This window comes from Petaurus breviceps, unplaced genomic scaffold (genome assembly GCF_028583685.1).
Source record: "Petaurus breviceps papuanus isolate PSGF00001 unplaced genomic scaffold, PetGlider_PUasm1.0 90823, whole genome shotgun sequence".
Classification (NCBI taxonomy): Eukaryota; Metazoa; Chordata; class Mammalia; order Diprotodontia; family Petauridae; genus Petaurus; species Petaurus breviceps.
This window is the reverse complement of record NW_027187352.1, coordinates 4,948,850-4,970,880: the sequence shown is the minus strand read 5'-3', so window position 1 is coordinate 4,970,880 and position 22,031 is coordinate 4,948,850. Positions and strand designations below refer to the sequence as shown.

General features: G+C 39.8%; 2 long non-coding RNA genes across 4 annotated transcripts in view; one reads left to right on the top strand and one right to left on the bottom strand.

Annotated features, from left to right (window-relative positions):
* Positions 1–7,440: 7,440 nt before the first annotated feature.
* Positions 7,441–22,031, bottom strand: part of LOC138148276 (uncharacterized) — a 19,388-nt gene continuing 4,797 nt past the window's right edge. Inside the window, exons 1-4 of one of the 3 annotated variants that reach the window (XR_011164999.1) lie at positions 16,125–16,568; positions 12,463–12,615; positions 10,915–10,968; positions 7,441–10,145 (exon numbers count right to left, since the gene is read on the bottom strand). This is a non-coding gene — a long non-coding RNA (uncharacterized lncRNA). Of the gene's footprint in view, positions 10,146–10,914; positions 10,969–12,462; positions 12,616–13,007; positions 13,172–16,124; positions 16,569–22,031 lie in introns of those variants that run through there. The other 2 variants (XR_011164998.1, XR_011165000.1) reach the window with 2 other exon arrangements.
* LOC138148277 (uncharacterized) overlaps positions 20,449–22,031 on the top strand; it is a 22,453-nt gene continuing 20,870 nt past the window's right edge. Inside the window, exon 1 of the long non-coding RNA XR_011165001.1 lies at positions 20,449–20,672. This is a non-coding gene — a long non-coding RNA (uncharacterized lncRNA). The remainder of the gene's footprint in view (positions 20,673–22,031) is intronic.

The window sequence follows — 22,031 nt, the reverse complement described above, 5'->3', positions numbered from 1 at the left end:
CTTCTTCTTCTTCTTCTTCTTCTTCTTCTTCTTCTTCTTCTTCTTCTATCACCACCACCACCACTATCACCATCATCATCATCATCACCATCATCATCCAGAATGCATATGGTACTTTGTTTGCAAAGCATTTTACATGCTACCTCATTTGATCTTTACAAGTGTATGAGATACTTCTCAGGAACCCTATATAATATAAAATTTTTTGGAGGGGTGAAGTCAAGGCAATTGGAGTTAAGTGTCTTGCCCAACATCACACAGCTAGTAAATATGTCAAGTGTCTGAGGCTGAATTTGAATTCAGGCCCTCCTGACTCCAGGGCTGATGCTCTAAAAAAAAAAATCCCATGATCTAGATGCTATTATTATCCTATGTAGCAGCTAGGTGGCAGAGTGGATAGAACACCAGGCCCGGAATCAGGAAGACCTGAGTTCAAATCCTACATCAGATACTTTAGCTGTGTGACCTTAAGTAAATCACTTAGCACCTCTGGGCTTCATCTGTTTCTTCATCTGTAAAATGGAGATAATAAAAATATCTGTCTCACAGAATTGTTGTAAGAATCAAATGAATTAATATGTATAAGGTGTTTTTGCAAACCTTAAAGTCCCATATAAGAGTTAGCTATTATTACTATTACTATCATGAAGAACCCCTAAAATCATCTTCAGATGTATGGCTCTGTTCTATGTACTTATGAATTGATTTTTTTAAGACCACAGTTTGGGACTATTCATGAACCTTTATAAAATGCTGTCTGGGGCGGCTAGGTGGTGAAGTGAGTAGAGCACCGGCCCTAGAGTCAGGAGGACCTGAATTCAAATTTGACCTCAGACACTTAACACAAAAACTAGCTGTGTGACCTTGGGCAAGTCACTTAACCCCAATTGCCCTCCAAAAAATAAAATAAAATGCTGTCTTATTAGGTTCAGTTTAGTGTTTGAGCACATCGAGATTTGTGAATCCTAACTGCCATCTAAAGTGACATGTAGGGCAGCCAGGTGGCTCAGCGAGTAGGAGCACTGGCTCCAGTGTCAGGATGACCTGGGGATCAAATCTGGGCTCAGATACTCAGCACCACACCCAGAAATAATAACTGGCCGTGTAACCTTGAGCAAGTTACTTAACCCCAATTGCTTTAAAAAAAAAATAAAGTGACATGTAATTGTGTGATGATCAACTATGATAGACTTAACTTTTCTCAGCAATACAATGATCCAAGACAGTTCCAAAAGACTCACGATGGCAAATGCCATCATATCCAGAGAAAGAACTACGGAGTCCGGATTGCAGATCAGAGCAGACTATTTTCACTTTTTTGTTGTTTTTGTGCTCCTCATGATTTTCCCCATTTGTTCTGATTCTTCTTTCACAACATGACTAATGTGGAAATATGTTTCCATGATTGCACATGTATAAGCTACATCAGATTGCTTGCTATCTTTGGTGGAGGAGATGCAAGGAAGGGAGGAGGAAAAATTTGAAACTCTGAATCTTACAAAAATGAATGTTGAAAACTATCTTTACATACAGCTGGAAAAAATACTATTAAGGAAAAAAATAAAGTGACATGTTGTTTCTCCCCCACCCCCAGCTTGGCAACATCTGTAAGCATGCCCTTTATCCAAATCATTGATGCTAGTTTTAAACAGCACAGGGCCCCGCTTGGACCTTTGGCACGCTCCACTAGAGATCTTCAAGGTTGACGTTAAACCATTTGGATCTGGCCTTTCCACTAGTTTCTAAACCACCTCACTGTCCCAGCCCATGTTTCTACTTCTTGTAGACAATTGCACAATAAGTTTTGTGAAACAATTTGCTAAGATCTAAGTAAAGCATAGTTACAGCATTTCCCTATCTGCCAGTCCAGTAAACCTTACCAAAAAATAAAATCAGGTGAGAGTGACATGTTTTGTTCTTGATGATGGCATGCTGGCTCTTTTTGATCACTGCTTGCTTTTTTTTTAAGGTTAGTCAGTCAGTCAACTTGCATTTATTAGGCATTTGTTATGTGCCACGCACTGTGATAAGTGTAGATACAAATTATATTTTTTAAAAAACAGTCTCTGGGGGCAGCTAGGTGGTGCAGTGAATAGAGCACTGGCCCTGGAGTCAGGAGAACCTGAGGTCAAATCCAGCCTCAGACACTTAACACAAAAACTAGCTGTGTGACCTTGGGCAAGTCACTTAACCCCAATTGCCCTCCAAAAAGAAAAAAAAAAACCAGTCTCTGGTCTCTAGGAGCTTATGTTCTAATAGGGAAAACAACACGTAACAGAAGCTGATGGGTGGGGAGTAGAGGAAAGGCACCTGTTGTGTGTGGGGCATGGAGGGAGAAAGAAGTACTGAGAGTCATTAGTGGAGATTTGGAATAAAGAGCTGGTGTGGCTGACCTGGTGGACCTTTCTATCCAGGAAGAAGCTTGTGTGTGTGGTTTGTCCTTCATTCTCAAAGAGGACCAGGACATCAGGGAGATGATGACATGACTTGCAATTGACTTTGATTTGAGTGAGGGAGGCCTATGCAAGGTCACCAGCCTCACTTTCTCCTCCAGAGCCGTCTGGGTCCAGGGGCCAAATATTCTTCAGGATGAAAGGAGATGGCCCACCAATCAGAGGAAAGGGCTACAGTAGCAGAAGAATGTTCCAAGGTGAGATGTTCACTAACTGCCTAGAATATCACCAGGAATCAAAATCAGATTCACTCACCTGCATTTTGCAGACTTCATTCTCTTCCTTGATTTGAAAATCAGATTATTTCCTTTTCTCTGTAAATCAATCAATTGATCAACATACACTAACATGTTCCAGCGTCCTGGAGATATAGAATGGCAAAAATGGGACCTGTCCTCAAGGAGCTCCCATTCTAATGGGGGTAAGCATGTATATAAATAAAAATATATGATATTCTTACAATGTAGGTGGAAGATAATTTTATTGGGAAATGCCAGGCAGCTAGGAGGACCAGGAAAAGCCTCCTGCTTTTGACTGAAGTCTTGAAGGAAACCAAGGGATCCTTGGAGGCTGAGATGAGGATAGGATCCCCGGTGCAAAGGTACAGAGCAGAGAACTATGATATCATGTGTGAAGAACATCAAGGGGGGGCAGTATGGTTGAACCCTACCCTATAGTGTGTGTCAGAAGACTGGAGAGGTAGGAAGGAGCCAGGCCGTGAGAGGCTTTAAAGGTCAGTCCTTCAGTATCTTTCCCTTCCTCAATGATCTTTCAGAGAACTTTGACACAACACCATACAATTAGCATGAATACTGTTGAACCCTCCCTTCAAATTCAAGTATTTTATAGAAAGTTAGAGTTTCCATCTTATGATATTCAGCAGTCATGTGTGCCCATCCATTCCTCTGAGCCCCATGATCTGACCTCATCAAGGATAGCTCAGGGTTCTCTTGCCATATGCTTACTTGTGTTTGATTTCAACTCCCTACTAGCCATGTTGATTCTGGGGTTTGTTTGGTTTGTTTCTTTTTTCAGGCCAAATATTCTCTTTTGCCAAGAAAACAGAAGTAAAATCAGAGCTGCGAAATTTTGCCCAAGTCAAGAAAGCCTGGGTTCAAATACTGCCTCAGATACTTCCTAGCTCTGTGACTGTGGGCAAGTCATTTAAGCTGCCTACCTCAGTTTCCTCATCTATAAAATGGGAGTGATTATGATAGCACTTACCTCCCAAGATCATTGTCAGGATCAAATGAGATAATAGTTGTAAAACACTTAGTACAGTGACAGGCACATAGGAAGTGCTATATAAATGTTAGCTATTATTATTAATTAACTACTATATCTGTAAAATGGTAATAATAATAATATCACCTACCTCATTGGGTTGTTTTGACATACTACATATAAAGTGTTTTGCAAATTTTAGAATATTATGTAAAGTCAGCTATTATGATAATTCTACTTGCCCCCAACTAGCAATCTTATCCCTTCCTCAACCCTCCTCTTTTCATTATTACATATTAATTAATTATATATATTAATATAACTTATGTTGCAAAAGAACAACTCACAAGGGCTTTGTTTTTGTCCTTAGCTTTTTTCGTCTTGTTCAACACTTACTTTCCTGATCCTGTTCTCACACAGTTATTTTAGGCTTTTGTACCTTTCTCTGTTCCCTACCCTTATTTTCACTATCTGTACATGTCTTTTTAAAATCTAAGCTAATGAAAAAGTTCCATATACACCCACAACATTCTCTTTAGACAATTCCTCTCTCCCCCCCATCTTAAGAATTGTTTCTCTTTAAGTCCTCAGAATTTACTTTTGAGAGTTTACTTCTGGACTATCAAATTTTAATCCAGAGGATCCTATTTTTTTCCTGAAAGATTTGAAATCTTTCATCATCTGAAATTTGCTTTCTCCAAATCTAGGCAACATGTCAAATTATGCCCAGCTTTCTTCTCCTTGTCTATTACTAATTTTAAGATGTAATCACTCCCTGAGAAGCAGCAGAATAGTTACTGTACACAGTAACAACATTGAACTTACAGTAACTGTGATTGACTTAGCTCTTCTCAGCAAGACAACGATCCAAGACAATTTCAAAGTACTCATGACAGAAAATGCTATCCACACACAGAGAAAGAACTGAGGGATTCTGAAAGCAGATCAGAGTGTACTATTTTCACTTTGTGTGTGTGTGTGTGTTCATCCTTTTGGTCGGTTTCTTCTTTCACAACATGATTAATGTGGAAATAAGTTTTACATGATTGCATATATATAACTCACTGTCTTAGGGAAGAAGGAGGGGAAGGAGGGAGGGAGAAAAATGTCGAACCCAAAACCTTATAAAAATGAATGCTAAGAATTGTTTTTATGTGTAATTAGAAAAAAAAAATAAAATACCATTAAAAAAAAAAGATGTAATAGCTTTCCCACCACCACCAAGATTGCATCATTTCCACAATCATTTCCCCCTTATTAGTAAGAATCAGATTCTGAATAATTATTCCTCTCATTTGTTTCACCAGCTGGCATTATCATAAAGGTAATTATTAGCTGTTCTGCTTTCAGAAGGGAGAGAGTTCCAGAAGTTGTCCAGATAATTGAATTTCCCCAACACTCCTATATTATGTCTCTTTTCTCACCAGACGGCCATCTGTATTCCTCCATCAGGCCCCCCAAAACCTCTTTATCCTAGATCATTTCACATCTTGCAAGTATCCTTAGCCCTTGGAGCCCCTCCTTCTAATTGGCTGGCTCTTCCCAGAACGTCCATTTAGAAAGGTCACCCAGGCCAGTCTTTATTTCTTTCCAAGCTTCAATCCAATCTCCTCCATTCTACTTCACAACAAGTATCTTCTTTCCTCCTCCCCCCCTTCCCATTCTCTTTTCAGCTTCCTTTTATATGCTATCTTTCCCCATAAGAGTATAAGGTCTTTGAGGGTAGGTAGTATCCTTCTGCTTGCACTTCTATCCTTAGCACTCAGCATGCTGCCTGGCATATAGTAAGTGTTTAATAAATGCTTGTTTACTAACTGGACCAGCTTTGTAATCTTTTTTTCCTAATCTCATCTAGTTCCACTTTTTGTTCAGGTGGTCCATAGTATACTGGATGACAATATCGTTTTTCTTTCTCCTGCTATTTACCTTCACCCATATGCTTCTTTTTTAATATCCAAAATTTTCTTGAACCCCCATATGATAGTGGTTGTACTATTAGAATCCATCACTTGATCATATCTAATGACAGAAAGCTACCAAGAATTCAGAAACCCTTTTCTATGAATTTGAATTTTATTAATCACAATAGCATCTTCATATATTTGAAAAATAGCAATACCTATGTGCAAGATATCACTTATGCAATCTACCATAGGTAGATAAATGCTGCATATTTATTATAAGGACTCATTCCATGAACTGGACATGTTGCCATGATTCCATAATCCCCAGGCTAGAAAACTCTTGACTTAGAACACAGAATATCAGAACCAGAAGGGACCTTAGAGCATAGAATATCAGAGGAGAATGGGGTCTTAGAACAGAAAAAAAAAATGAACTAGAAAGAACCTTAGAGATTTTCTAGTCCAATAGCTTCAATTTGTAAATGGTACAGAAGGTTAGAGAGGAGGAATGATTTGCCCAAAGCCATCTGTTAAGTCAATAAACAGGGGCTGGATTCGATCTCAGTTTCTTTTACTCTTTCCCAAATGTACAGGGAAAGAATGGGGCGCTCTTGATGTGAGAATTCGTTAGATTAACACAAAATCCCATTCAGGCTATGATTTGGACAATAAGTCCTAGAGAATGGCCTGAGACATATTGAAGTCAGGTGGCTTGCATAAGGTCACACAGCTGCTAGAGTGTCAGAAGCAGGATTTGAAGCCAGGGATCCCTGACTCTGAGCTCAGAACTCTCTGAATTGTTTCCTATTCTCTCTATTGCACCATATACAGAGCAAGGCATATAAAGAATACAATTATTATATATAATATAAATATTATATGTAATATAAATAATTTGCCCTAAATATACTTTTTATCACATCACTCCCCTGTTAAAGAACCTACAGTGATGGCCTACAATAGTGATCTCCAAATTTTTTTGGTCCTGTCCTCTATCAATGGAACAGGCAACCCTTGACTCAGTGGAGAGAACACTGGGCCTGGAGTCAGGAAGACCTGAATTTAAATCTAGCCTCAGACACTTCCTAGCTCTGTCACCCTGGGCAAGTCACTTAGCCTCTCATTGCCTGACAAAATTAATACACTGGAGGACATGACAAACCACTTCAGTGTCTTTGCCAAGAAAATCCCAGATGGGGTCATGAAAGGTTAGGTACAACCGAAATGAATGAACAAGAAAACTATCAAGAAAAATTTTAAGCATGGTCCCCCAATATATGTTTATCTATTTATGTATAAATTGTAAACATTGCTACTGTACTAATATATTGTGTATACTATAAAATACATAAAAATTTAATGAGATAAAGATGAAATATTTTTAAAATATTTTTATTTTATTTGTTAAGCTTTTTACTCTTTTTCTTTATTTTCCAAAAATAATATATTTTTATAATGACTATATATGTAGATATATAATGATATGTGTAATTATTATGATTTTCTGAAAATCATGTGAAATAATTTCAGAAACAGTGTAGGAGTTTGTTTTCCTTGGTTATACATATTCATTACAATGGTTTTGGTTTTCTTTTTGTGTGTGGGAGGAGGGAGGTAAGGGGGAGAGAAAACAAATGCTTGTTATTTGAAAAATAGAATTGAATAAAAAGAAAGAAAAATCCTTGTGTATGTATGTCCTGAGGGATAAGACAGACTTATAAATAATAATTGTTTGTTAGTAATTAATTATTCAGTTAATTTGGTCTATGTAGCTAGTCAAGCAGGTGAATTTCTTCTTTAAAGATTTTTTTTTTAAAATAGAAAGACATGTGTAAAATGCCACCATTGTGCATTCTCAGATTACCTAAGAAGGAGGCACCCACATGGAAGATGCTGGGGGCCTGCTTCTGGGAGAAGACATTCTTCATTCCCCTATCACATTGACAGAATCAGCCTCCTTCCAAGGATGCAGAGCTTCCATCGGCCTCATCTTTCAAACCACCAGCCTAGGACAGTCAATCTCTGTCTCTGACATCATCTGGGGCTAAAGGTCCTGCTCACCCATGACGTGGGCACCATGAACTTCTCCTTCATTCATTTTCTAACCTTTACTCCTCTGACAGTGGTGCAAGCTTTCAAATGCCCTGCTTTCTGCATTTGGGGGTTTGAGGCAGCTGGTGGCACAATGGATGAAGTGCTGGACCCAGAGTGAGGAAGACCTGAAATCTGGCCTCAGACACTCATTAGCTGTGTGACCTCAAGAAAATTAGTTGGCCTCTGTTTGTTGATGTATAAAGCGGGGGTGATAATAGCACCTATCTCACAAGGTTGTTGGAGGATCAAAAGAGATAATATTTATAAAAGTACAGTGTCTGGCACATAGCAGGCTCTATGTAAATGTTAACCCTTGTTATTGTTATTATTTTGTCCTCTGCTCAATGATAACATATTTCTCTGTCACTTTAAGGTTGCTTACAATTCTGTAAGTTATGGTGAAATATTGTCAACCACCTTTTATAGATGAGAAAATTGAGGTTCTAGGAGTCCAAACAGAGAAGGGGACAAGGTAAAGATCATAATCCATATTATCCTCTTATAATGTGAGATCCAACTAAGCCAGACAATTCCAACAGCATTTATAGATGAAACTTAAAAGCAAACAATAAATGCAAAATGAATAGATTTGCCAGCATTTCTATAATAATCTATGATGAGAATGTGGTAAGAGTACCACATTTAGACTTTAACACCTCAGCTTCCAATGTGCCATATGAGGGAGTCGAAATGGCACTTAAGAAAAAGACCAAATCTAGAATAAGGAAATCTGTGCTGGAGGCAAGTCAATTTTAAGGACACTTTGGAATTGATGCACAAGATCTATCCATGAGAAGAGTGCAAAAGAAAAGAAACAGTCATGAATATTATTATTTCCTCCTCTCCCCACAAAAAAAAAAAAGGTGGCCAAAGAGACCCCAGCAACTGATAGTCCTTCTCGACTTTCTCATCTCTATAATATATTTATGACGATGGTCTCTGCACACATCAAGGGTATCCTTGATGAAAACACATAAAAGGAACAAGCAGGCTTTCACAAACATTTTTCAGTGGCAAACCCATCTTCACAGTCATACAGACTGAATGATAGGAAGACTACGAGATCCTACCATCTCTGTTGTTGGATTATTGGGGGGCAGGGGGGGAAGCATTTGACTCAGTGGAATAAAATGTTACAGTAAAGTTTTTTGATAAGATGTGTTCTATTCAGATGTTTTGGTTAATAGTAAGTTTCTTTTCTTTTCTTTTTTTTTTTTTGGAGGGGGGAACGCGAGGCAATTGGAGTTAAATTACTTGCCTAAAGTCACACAGCTAGTAAGTGTTAAGTGTCTGAGGCTGGATTTGAACTCAGGTCCTCCTGACTCCAGGGCCAGTGCTCTATTCACTGCACCACCTAGCTGCCCCAATAGTAGGTTTCTTGAAGAACACCCCCAAAATAACGTTGATTAACAATCCTCAGATTATCCATATCAAACAAGGCATAAAACAAGGAAACACATGCTTCACCAAAGATGTTAGTATTGCAAGGATCTAAGACAATTCCAAAAGACTCATGATGGAAAATGCTGTCCACATCCAGAAAAAGAACTGTGGAGTCTGAATGCAGATCAAGGTATATTATTTGCTCCCTCTTTTTTTTTTCTTCTTTCTTGTGGTTCTTCCCATTGGTTCTAATTCTTCTTTACAACATGACTAATGTGAAAATAGGTTTAATATGAATGTATATGTAGAGCCTATATCAAATTACACACTATCTTTGGGTGGGGGAAAGGGAGAGATTGTGAAAGAAAATTTGGAATTCAAAATTCTGTGGAAGTGAATGTTGGAAACTAAAAATAAATAAATAAATTCATTTTTTAAAAAGAGATGTTAGCACTGTCATGGAGGATGTCCTGGGCAGAATCTAGATGGAAGCAAATTCTTCCCGAGTGGAGATCTTCCAGCAAAGACCTGATGACACATTGTGGAGTATCTTGTAAAGGATGTTCTTCTTCAGATATGGGTCATATGAGTTGACCACTGTACACCTTCCCAACTAGGAAGGGCTGCGATTAGAGATGACTACTAGTGGTCCGTCTAGTTCTAAATATGTGTGAATTGGATTGGAATGGAATGGAATTTTGAGCCCATTGTCACATTGTCCTAGCATCCCTGAAAAGCAAGCACAGTCCAAGGACCATTAGTACCATTACACGGGTGAAACAATGATGATGCCCAGAATAACGAAGAGATTTTGCTTTGTGGTTGGTCCAATAGTACAAACCAAACTGCTCGACTCTTACTTGGATACAATGTTTCAGTTTTGCTGAATTCAAATAAAAACATTCATTAAATGCTTACTATGTGTAATAAAATCGACAGGACTGGGAATGCGCTCCAGATATTTCCAGGGACACCTGTTCTTGACTCTTGCTGAAGAAGATTCATGACCAAAGGCTCCTGGTTGGTCCTTTGCTCCCAGTGAGACGTGGGGGGAGGGAAAGGACACTAGATAACATTGGTCACTGACCTAGGGAGAGATGCTCAGTCAGTAAAGGAGAGGCCAAAGTCTCTTCCTCGTTTTTTTAAGGTAGAAGAAATAAATAGCTGTCCTATACCTGATATCTACAAATATGTACATCTAGGAACCATTTTGGGAGACTCTAGACATGTAGCAAATTTACTTTTGTTTAAAGTTAGGGAATAATGAACCACAAAATAAAAGAGCCTGATTTCTCCTCTTTGAAGTCAGGATCCCCCAGGAGTGAACTTGGTCTGAACCAAAGTCCCTTTGTGGGAAGAGACTCCCTAGACTTCAGGTGATGCTAGTGACAAGCAGCATGATAGCTGGCTTTTGAGTCAAGAAGACCTGGATTAAAACACCTCTTACCTCAGACACACTGACTGTGTGGCCCTGGTCAAGTCACCTAGCCTCTCTGTGTCCCTGGTAATTCTCTAAGACTGTAACTTTCAGAAAAGGATCTACATTGGTAGATCTTAAAACACGAAGCTCCCTATCCTGATACAATCACTGATTGGTTTATAAAGAAAATACCCAAGGCTCTGTACTCTGTACTGGAGATTCAAAGAAAAAAAAAACCATGAAAATAGACCTTTCCTTCAAGGAGTTTACATTCTACTTGGGAGGAAAAAACAAAACATGCCCAAAGTAAACATAAAATAATTTATATGATATGTCACTACAATAAGCAGCTAGGTGGTGCAGTGGATAGAATGCCAGGCATGGAGTCAGGAAGACTCATCTTCCTGAGTTCCAATATGGCTTCACAGATACTTACCAGCTGTGTTACCTTGAACAAGTCACTTAACCCTGTTTGCCTCAGTTTCCTCATCTATAAAATGAGAAGGAAAAGGAAATGGTAAACTACTCCAGTATCTTTGCCAAGAAAACCCCAAACAGAATCACAAAGAGTCAGACATAACTGAAAAATTACTGGACAAATGTCACTATTAAAACATACACAAAATAAATACAAATTAATTTCTGGGCTTAGGAGGAAAGAAATAACAACTTGCAGAATCAGTAAATGCTAGCATAAACATGGCCTTGAATGGAGGTAAGGATTCATTCAAGAGAATAAAGGCAAGAAGCTGAGAGCAGACAAATCATGGCAGGCTGATGGCATCTTCAGGCCTGAATTAATAACAAGCATCCCATTATCAACACCAACAAGCATTACTGAGAACCTGCTCTTCCTGTTAAGGGCTTGTGGCAGGAATGGTTGGGACCAGGCCATAGGATCCAAGAACCTCTCTCCCTCAAGACCTCTAATCATGGGATGATTGACCCAGCCTCCCAGAACACTTAGCAATTTCAGACTCTAAAATTCCAGTGTTTTCAGACTCTAGAAGTTTAGCATTCTGGAATTGGAATCTTCAAGCTGGAAGGCATTTTAGAGACCATATGTAATCCTTATTTTACTGACAAGGTTAATGGACCTACAATGGGGAAATGACAAAATTCTCAAAGTCACTTGGGCAGAACCGAGTCTAGAATCCACATCACCTTTACTAGAACTTTCTCCTTAAATATCAGGATCCCCACTTTATAGAATAAAACACTCAGACCAAGAAAGAAGTAACTTGTTCAAGAGCATATTATGTCAGTAACAGAACCAGGATTCAAACCAAGGTCTCCCAAGCCATTCCTCTTTCCACCTCACCAAGCTGCCTCTGATCATTTCATCCCAAATGATCATATTAAGCCACATGCAGCCAGAAATTTGCCTGGAAATAATAGCAGTCATAGCTCACATTTGCACATCACTTTTCAGGCTGGCTTACAATGTGAACGCTACCCCAGGTCTTTACTGTCTGTGTGACACTGAGAAAGTCACTTATTCCCTCTGGGCCTCAGTTTCCTCATCTGTAAAGTGGAAATAATAAAAGCACCTACCCCACAGGACTGTTGTGAGGGTTAGCTGGGATTACATGGCTGTATGCATGTTGTCTCCCCCATTAGGATTTGAACTTCTTAAGTTCAGGAATGGTTTTGATTTTTGTTGGGTTTTGGTTTTGGTTTTTTGGTCTTTTTTGGCCTATCTTTGTATTCCCCAGCACTCAGCATGGTGCCTGGCACATAGTAATTGAATAATAAATGCTTGTTGACTTGATGATATTACAAAGCACTTTGCAAACCCTAAAACATTACATATTATTATTAAAAGCTAAATACCAAAACACTAGATATTATTATTGTTGTTAGTAATATTAATCATATTGGGTCCAAATGATGACCATTTCTTCCTGATGCAAAGAGAATGGCAAAGGAGAAGTTGCATTGTTCACTCTCAGTAAAAACAAATAGGATCATCAACAGCACAAACCTTTAAAACAGGAGGCTGCTCTTTTCAATCTAGGAAAATGTGGTGTGGCTCCTTTAAATTCCCAGGGCCGTCGTCCAAGTGCCTCATCATCCTGGGCCTCTGGCTCCTTTCCTTCCACACTCTGATCTACCACCTTCTGGAAAAGAACTTTTTCTGGGGAAGGAAGAAAAAAAAGTAAAGCATTGAAAACAGATGGTTATTTCGTGATGTGGCTGGTGGCTTCCTCCTGACCAGTCAGCTCCCCCTCCTCCTCTCTCCTCCCATGAAGTCTTGAACCCAACACGACATACTCTTTTGTTCCCTCAACTAGTGATGGCTGAACTACCAGAGCATTCAGTGTTTTAATAATGTGTATTCTAGAAACTCTGACACTGTCATATATGACTCTGGACAAATCAGTGCCCCTCTCTAATATGAAAAACCAGGGGGTCATATTAGATGTTCTAAAGATATACGGGGTGGCTAGGTGGTGCAGTGAATAGAGCTCTGGCCCTGGAGTCAGGAGAAGCTGAGTTCAAATCCAGCCTTAGACACTTAACACTTACTATCTGAGTGACCTTGGGCCAGTCACTTAACCCCACCTGCCCCTCCAAAAAGAAAAAAGGAAAAAAAAGTCTGATATTCTAGGCTCTGTCTTCTAAAGGCCCCTCCAGCTCTGACATTTTATGCTCCATGTTCCAAACTCCCTTCCAGCTCTGAGATTCTGTGTGACACAATTCCACTCAACTTAACATTCTACATTCCATGTTCTGAGGTCTCTTCCAGTTCCAACATTCAGTGCTCTGCATTCCAAGATTCATTCCAGCTCTGACGTTCCATGTTACACGGTCCCTTTCAGTTTTAACATTACTCCAACAACCTCCTCTGACCCATGTTAGTAATAAGATGAACCCCCAAGAATTAATTGTGCTTGACTATGTGTATTTGTTACAAAGGATTAGTTTTCTCCCCCCTTAGAGGATGGGGAAGGGGGATGTATATGATAAGACAAAGAGAAAAAACAGAAAAAAGAGGAAAGAAGATCTTTGAGATATCTTTCTATTTCTTTCTTTTTTTAATGCAGAGAAGGGAACAGAAGGAAGGCTAGAAAGAAGCAAGACAGTTTTGAAAGCTACATCTCGTATCTATTACACACTTTTCAAAAAGCTCTATATAATAGAGGTCTGCAGTTTCATCTAAATCTGCCTTTTTATTCTACTGGGTACATGAAAATGCTCCTTTTATTTGGTATTTGCTAAGTTCAGAATAAAAATAGATTTTTAAAAAGAATAGGCTTTCTTATATTACAGAGCATCTTCCCCAAAACAGTCATATAAGGCAGGCCTGGTTACATGTTCATTTCCATTTTACAGAGGACGCACTTGGTACTTACAGAGTGGAAATGACTGCCTCAAGGTCACCCAAGGGGTCGGTGTGACCCAGGACCCCTATTCAGCTCTCCTGACTTCAAAGGAGTTCCAGACCCCTTGCCAGAAGGCAAGACTGATTCAGGTGTTTCTCTAGTATGGATGGGCTGTACTGAACTATTTTCACATTTTTTTGCCTACTTGGTAACCTCTTGGTGATCATATTTGCACTACATCTGGCTGGAGTCCCAGGACTCAGTCTGGGGCAGGAGTCAGGACTTAGACTATGGCTAAGATCAAGGCTCAGTCAACAGTCAGAAAATATATTTTTTTCTGTATGCAATTAATTTTCTCATAAGAGTATTGAACCTGTAACCTTGATTTTGTTAGCATCACTGGTCCTGGAGGTTAATTAGAAGCACAGTGAAACAGTGACTACTCTGGTCCCATTTCCTGGGATGTCTTCTTCTAGCAGCAGGTCCCCACCATCTCCACCATGGGTGCTTCTGTCTTAAATGATCTGGGCATATGCAAAGCCCTATTACAACAGAATCACAGAACTTTAAAATCCTGGAGTCCTAGAATATAAGAACTAGAAGGGACTTTGGAATTCCAGATGGTGAAAAGATATGCCCTGCTACTTGGTACTGTCAGCTTGGGCAAATCACTTAAACCCTGTTACGGTTTTCTCCTGTAAAATTTTTCAGCTCTAACTCATATGATCCAATGACAACTGAACAGAGAATAAGGAAAGGGACCTTAGACATTAAGTTTTATTGATAAGCTTCAAGACAGCAACCAGAACGGTGAAGCACTCTGAGTTCATGACCATAAAAAGATCAGTCGAAGCATGTTTAGCCTGGGAAGCAGAAGGTCCAGGTTGAGCATGGTATCTGTCTTCAGGAAGCAGGATTAGACTCGTTCTGTTTGGCTCCAGAGGGAAAAACCAGGAGCAACGAGAGGAAGTTTCAAAGAGGCAAGTTTAGGCCTGGTCAGGAAAAACTTAGTCAAAATTCAAGCTATCTGGAAGTGGAATGGCCTAACTGGGGAAGTGGTGTGTTCCTCCCCAAAGGGGTTCTTCAAGAAGAGACTGGCAGGCTGCATTTTCTCAGGTGCTGGGGGTATGTTTCCCTTTTCAGTTATGGGTCAGGCCAGGTGGTCACTGAGGTCCCTTCCAAATCTGACATTCTGTGATGCTGTGACTCTGTGATCTCGATTTCAAGGCTTTGGTTTGGTTTTGAGCTGGGTCTCCCTGTTTAGCCCAAGAAAGAAGCACACAGGCATCAATTACAGCCCAGTCTCCCTGCTGGGCAGGTGGATAAGCTTTAACTTATTCCCTTTTTCCAGCCTGGTGGCGTCAATCCTGAGGACTCACCATATTGGTGCCAGACTTAACGATTGACTTGGCCAACTACAACTCAGAACTCCTAAGCTCGAGGGATGCATGAAGTTCAGCCTCCCAGCGGTTTACGGGCATGTGCCACCACAGCTGGCTGGGGTCAGCAGAGCTTGCTTACCTGGGGTCTACAAACTTTTTTTTTTCATATTTTTGAACACTGTATTTCAATGTAACTGATTTCCTTTATAAATCAAGGTATTTTATTTTATACATTTAAAAACATTATTTTGAGGAGGGGTCCATAGGCTTCACCAGACTGCCCAAGGCTGAAAAGCCCTGCCCTATTCCACCCCCCTACAAAGAACCCCAGATTTTAGAAATGAGAAAAATGTGGCCTAATAAGGGAAAATCATCTGTCCCAAGTTCATTAAAACTCTAGCTGAGAATCCTCAGGCATTGCTTGAACTGGGCCTTTTCTTTATTGAGAGAAGAGGATGTGAGTGTGGGGAAAGTGGGCTGCCTTTCCTCCTCCATGGCCTGGACAGCTACAGAGCAGGCAAGGCCTTTGCCTGGGCTGGGCCTGAAGTACATTCCTTCGCTGAGCAGCCACTCCTGAGTGGCCCATCCCCCATACTGCCACGTTGTCAGGCGGTCTGCAGCAAGGGAGGAGAGAGGAGGGGAAGGGAGGGGGCTGCTTTCCTCTCCTCCTTCTCCTCCTCCTCCTCCTTCCTTTCCTCCCCACTCTGCTCCTGCTCTTCCCTCCAGAACAATTCTTTTCCTCCCCTCATTCTTCACATCTACTTCCATAAGTAAGAGACACATCTACTTCCATAAGAACAAAGAGTTATGCACACATAATACACACACACACACACACACACACACACACACACACACACACACACCACAAAATACATGGAATGTATGGATGGATTTAATGCATACTCTGTATGCATCCACATACACACGATACTTACATATAATGCATGACCACATCAGATATGCATTCAATCCTATACATGATGCATAGACCTGGTATGTGGATTATTATAAGCAATTGTATAAGCAGTACGTAAACACAGATCTACTTGCACACATACGTATATAATATAATCAGTAAGTCTACATCCTCTCCAAGTCTTTTGTATAGACTTAGCTCCTCCCTTCCCTCCTTTGCCTGTGTTCTGATGTCTTCCTCCAGGGATCTGGGTCTGGCCCAGGTCCCAAAGTCAGATGTGATACTAGAGAAAAAGCAGAGGCTTTTGAAACAGAGGAGCAGAGGTCAAATCCTGACTTTGCCCTTCACTTACTACCCATGTGACCTTGGGAAAGCCACCCTCTCTGGACTTCAGTTTTCTTATATAAAAGGAGGGAGGGCAGCATCAAATGTTCTGAGGTCCATAACTCTGTGATCCCATGGACTCTGCTCTAGGAGGAAAGGCATAGAACATAGTCTTCCCCATTCTTGTCTCCCCAAAACTTGCTTTCCTCATTTGACTCCACCAGAGACACTTCCTTGGCTCCTGACTCAGTAAGCCAGGACCCTAGAGAGGATGACAGGATACCCATCCTTGGGATGCCAGGCTGGAGGGAGGGAAGGAAAGGAGGAGGGAACCGGGACTGGCATCATTAGGAAGGCACTTCTTCAGGTAAGAAGCTTAGATTCCAGATGCTGGAGCAGAGACAGCTCTGGGAAACCTGAAGCACGTTAAGTCCCTTGTAGAGAAGGACAAGGGGCAGCTAGAGAACAGGATCAAAATCAGAAAGACCTGAGTCAAAATCCAGCCTCAGACTGGATTATTATATTAACATTATTATTATATTATTATATAACATTATTATTATATTATTATTATAACATTAGTTATGTGACCTTGGGCAAGTCACTTGACCTCTGTTTGACTAGGAGGCAGATAGGTGGTTCAATGAATAGAGTTCATCCTTCGTTTTTGAAGAGGACTATTGACATCATGGAGTGATGGTATTGTGATTGGATTTAAGGGAGGTAGAGCTCAGTCATCAGCCTCACTCTGTCTTCCAGAGTCATTGAATTCCAGTGGCAGAACAAAAGTCAAGACCTCTGGTGGTGACAAAGGATGCAGTGGCTGACCTTGGTGTCAACACTGGGCCTGGAGTCAGGAAGATCCGGATTCAAATACAGCCTCAGACACTTACTAGCTTTATAATTTCTAATTAATTTCTTTACAATTCTAATATTATGTGTTCTGTGTTCTAAGGTCCCATTTAGCTCTGACATTCCCTTTCTAATAAGGCTCTTCCTAGTTCTTACATTCATGTTCTAAGGCTCCTCCCAGCTCTGACATTCTGTATTTGAAGTTCCCTTCATTCTGATACTCTGTGTTCTAAATTCCCTTCCAATTCTGACTTTCTCTGTTCTAAGACATGTGTTCTGAGGCCCTTTCCAGTTCTTACATTCCATGTTCTAAGGTCCCTCCCAGCTCGACATTCTCTGCACTAAGGTAATTTTTATCTTATCCCCATATTGTACCAAGGAGAAAATAGGGATTCTGGAAGAGGAAGAGATTTGTCCTTATTTTATGTTCTGAATTTACATCTGACATTGGGTAAGTCCCTTTCCCTCTCTGAGACTTTATTTCCTTTTCTGTCATCTTTGTTGAATTTCTTGGTTTACTACTGGGCATGAGAAATTCCCTGCGGGTGGGAGGTGGGGAAGGGCTGTGCAGGAGGACCACAAAAGAGGAATGGAATGGGATTGGACCTGTGATGCTGCACTGTGACAGCTCAACATAGTCAGAGTCCTGTCTTCCGGTACCAATTCAGCCACTAAATCTCTGTGTGACGCTATATAAGCCTTACCCTTTCCCTGTGCCTCTGTAAAATCAGATTTTTGGACTAGATAATCTCTGAGGAGGCCCCTTCCATTTCTGAATTAGCATGCTCCTATGAGGCAAGGACTCACTGGGCCTTCTCCCTCCTCAGCCATCCAGCTGATGGCCAGCTGCCTTCTTCTGGCCCTCTCTCCTCGGTTTCAATACAGTGAACTTTGTAGTCATCCCTACTCTGGGGCAGCATTTAGTCTCTTTCACCAAAGATGATTTACCACGTCAGCTTCCAGCAGAAGGCCAGCCCACCCTAAGTGGGTGTGAGTGTATAGGGGGTGGGGAAGAGATGGTGGCCAGAGTTAAATGTCTTTCATTAGCCAGATCACAAGAGCCCATGCGTTGGTCACTGCCTAGGGTGAGAAGAAATACACACATACATAAACATGCATAATACATACATACATACACATGTGGGTACACACATACATATAGGCATATACAATGTACACTGTACACACACATACCTTAGAGGTTTTAAAGTCTTTGACTGGAATGGAGCTTAGGATTAGAGAATCACAGAGTGTCAGAACTGAATGGTACCTACCTTATTTCCAAGATTGAACTTAAAACATTAAAACTGGCAGGGGCTTTAGAATATAGTGTATTCAAGCTAGCAGAGACCTTAGATATAAATTCTTTTAATATCCTTATTTTTTCAGACGATTAAACTTAGAGCCAGAGAGGGAAAAGGACTGAGGATCACAGATCCTACAGGAAACCTTTATTGATTCCTGCCCCTCCCCCCATAACTGTTAATGCCATCCCTCCAGTGAAATGCTGGTAAAGGTTTAACAACTGGATTTCTGAAAAATAACAAACTCATGGCATACTTTTAAATTTAATCTACAGTATTAACATTTTCTCTATCTAGACAATCAATAGAGCAATAAATCAAGCCCAGGTTTTCAGCTTTTGTCAATTTCTGAGGTATGAGTGCTCACACTGAAAATTTAATAATCGTCTCAAGGGAGCTGGCTCCAGCATGCTCCTGCTTCCTTCCCACTACTATTTAATTACCTTGCATGTATTTTTATTTATTAACATTATAGAATTTTCCCTCTGAGATTATCTTTACTTTATCCAATATGTATCTTAAATGTACATAGTTGTTTGCACTTTGGCTCCCCCATTAGATTGCGATTTGTATCCCCAGAGCTTAGTAAAGTGCCTAGCATAAAGTAGGGACTTAATAAATGCTTGTTGATCTGACTAGACTTTACATTTATGCTGTTGGCAGCTAGGGTAGCACAGTGGATAGAGCACTAGACCTGGAGTCAGGAAGACCTGAATTCAAATTTGGCCTTAAACTCTTACTAGTTGTGTGACCCTGGGCAAGTCATTTAATCCTGTTTGCTTCAGCTTCCCTCATGTGTAAAATGAGCTGGGGGAAGAAATGGGAAACAATTTCGGTATTTTTTGCCAAGAAAACTCCAAATGGGGTCATGGAAAGTCAGATACAACTGAAAGTGATTAAACAAAATGTATTTACATTGTATACATTTTAATCTGTTTATTGTCACTTCCACTAGTGATAACGGAAATAAAGACTGAAATTATTTCCTCCTTTGTATTTGTATCCCCAGCACTTAGTATAGAACCTGGCACACCAAAAGTGCTTAAAAATTTTTGTTGATTGATAGATGCCCAAGTCCATAGCCCTCACTTGTAAATTGACAAGATTGAGGTTTAGAATTTAAGTGAATTCCTCAAGATCACAAAGGCAGTAAGTGGCAGAGCCAAGATTCTAACTTAGGCTCTCTGGCTCCAAAGCCAGTGTTTAAAAAGAAGTATTACTGTAGCCTTTTATTTTTAGGTTACAATCATTAATCCCACACATACACACACACCCATCATGTTGAACTCTGCCTTCCCGTAACCAAAAAATTATTAAACAAATCCAAATGACATGGCAGCTTCATCTGACGGAATATATACTAAATTCCACATACCTTGTTCCCACCTCCCCAGGGAGAGGAGGAAGAAATATCTCCTTAGCCATTCTCTGGGACCCAGATCAGTCACCCCAATTATCATGATTAGGCATCTTCTTAGTGCTGCTATCACTAATAGTAATATTGTCATTGTGTATGTAATGGGGGACCAGCCAATGAAAGTCTTGTCCTTAGAGCAGACATGGATTTGTCCTTCCTGGTGGATTATACAGTATGATATTCTCTGCCCACTGCCAATCCAATATGAGGTTGGTGAGCTGGTTTCCAGGCATGAATAATGAAGGGGTCCTGTCCCTAATATTAGAGCATGCACAGTCATCCTCTGACCAGGTTCTGTTGGCATAGAATGTGACAATAAGAAGTTGAGTAGGGGAGGGACATGGCATCTATGTCCTATCTGGCTACCATATGCCCATGAACTCATGGCACCTCTGTTTTTGTCATGTTTCTTCTTTTTTGATCTTAGGTAAATGAGCATTCTGATATGGGAGTGCCCAGGCCTCCCATTGATGCTGGGACGTCCATCATCTGAGACCAGACATTCCAGAGCCTGAGGTAGAAGCAGTCAAATCCAGTGAAGAACCAGTATAATTATCCAGTAACCTGCTTGATCTAGCCCAACAGTGAATCAGTTCATCAGCTGAGACCCCACATCCTACCTACAAAGACCTAGATCCAGGGAGTGACCTATCCACTAATGATGTTACTAGTATGTCATTTTTTCCTTACTCTGCATCATTTCATACAAATCCTCTCGTTTCTCCAAATTCCTTATCTTTCTGGTTTCTTATATCCCAATTAAATTCCATTACATTATCATTCACAATTTTTCAGCCATTCCCCAATCAATAGACATTCATTTTGTATCTAGTATTTTTTTAGCATTCATCCCACTATACCCACTTGTCCAAAGTTATACAATGGGTTTTTTAAACATTTATTTTATTTTTAATTTGTGGGATAAAACAAAATTTCTCATAACATAATATATTAAAAAATTATTGCACATGAAACTGAAATTCTATTATGTACAACTTGCTGTTCCATTTACATATGTAATAAATTTCATTTTTTTCTTCTCTCCTTACCCTACCCTACAGTTGGCTACCAAAAGACACAGATAGGTATATGTGTGTGTGTGCATACACATACATATTATATATACACATATACACATATATACGTGTATGTTAAATTATCCTATACATACTTCTCGTTATCAGTTTTCTCTGCAGATAGCATCTTTCTTCATGTGTCCTTTGTAGTTAATTTGAGTTTTTAAAATAGTCAAAATGACTTAGTTGCTCAAAGTTTTTCTTAAAATAATACTGTTGTCACTGTATATAATGTTCTCTTGGTTCTGCTCATTTCACTCTTCATTATTTCATACAAGTCTTTCCATGTTTTTCTAAGATCATTGAGCCCATCATTTCTTATAGCACAGTAGCATTCTATTACAACCATATATCACAACTTGTTCAGCCATTCCCCGATTGATGGGCATTCCTGCAATTTCCAGTTTTTTGCCACCACAAAGAGAGCTGCTAAAAACATTTTAGAACATACAGGTTCTTTTCCTTTTTCCCATAATCATCTTTGGAAATAAACCTACTAATGGTATTGCTGGATTTAGGGTTTAGGCAGTTTTAATGACTCTTTGGGCATAATTCCAGATTTCTCTCCAAAATGGTTAGATCAGTTCACAATTCTACCAACAAAGAATTAATGTCTCAATTTTTCCACATCCCCTCCAACATCTGTCACTTTTCTCTTCAATCATTTTAGCCAATCTGGTAAGTGTAAAATGATATCTCAAGGTTATTTTAATTCACATTTCTCTAATCAATAATGATTTAGAGCATTTTTATATGTCTATAAATTGTTTTAATTTCTTCATTGGAAAACTGCCTGTTCATCTCCTTTGACCATTTATCAATTGGGGAATGACTCATATTCTTATAGATTTGACAAAGTTCTTTAGATATTTGAGGTATGACTATTAAATTTCCCCCCAATTTTCTACTTTCCTTCTGATCTTGGCTACACTTGTTTTATGTCTACAAAACCT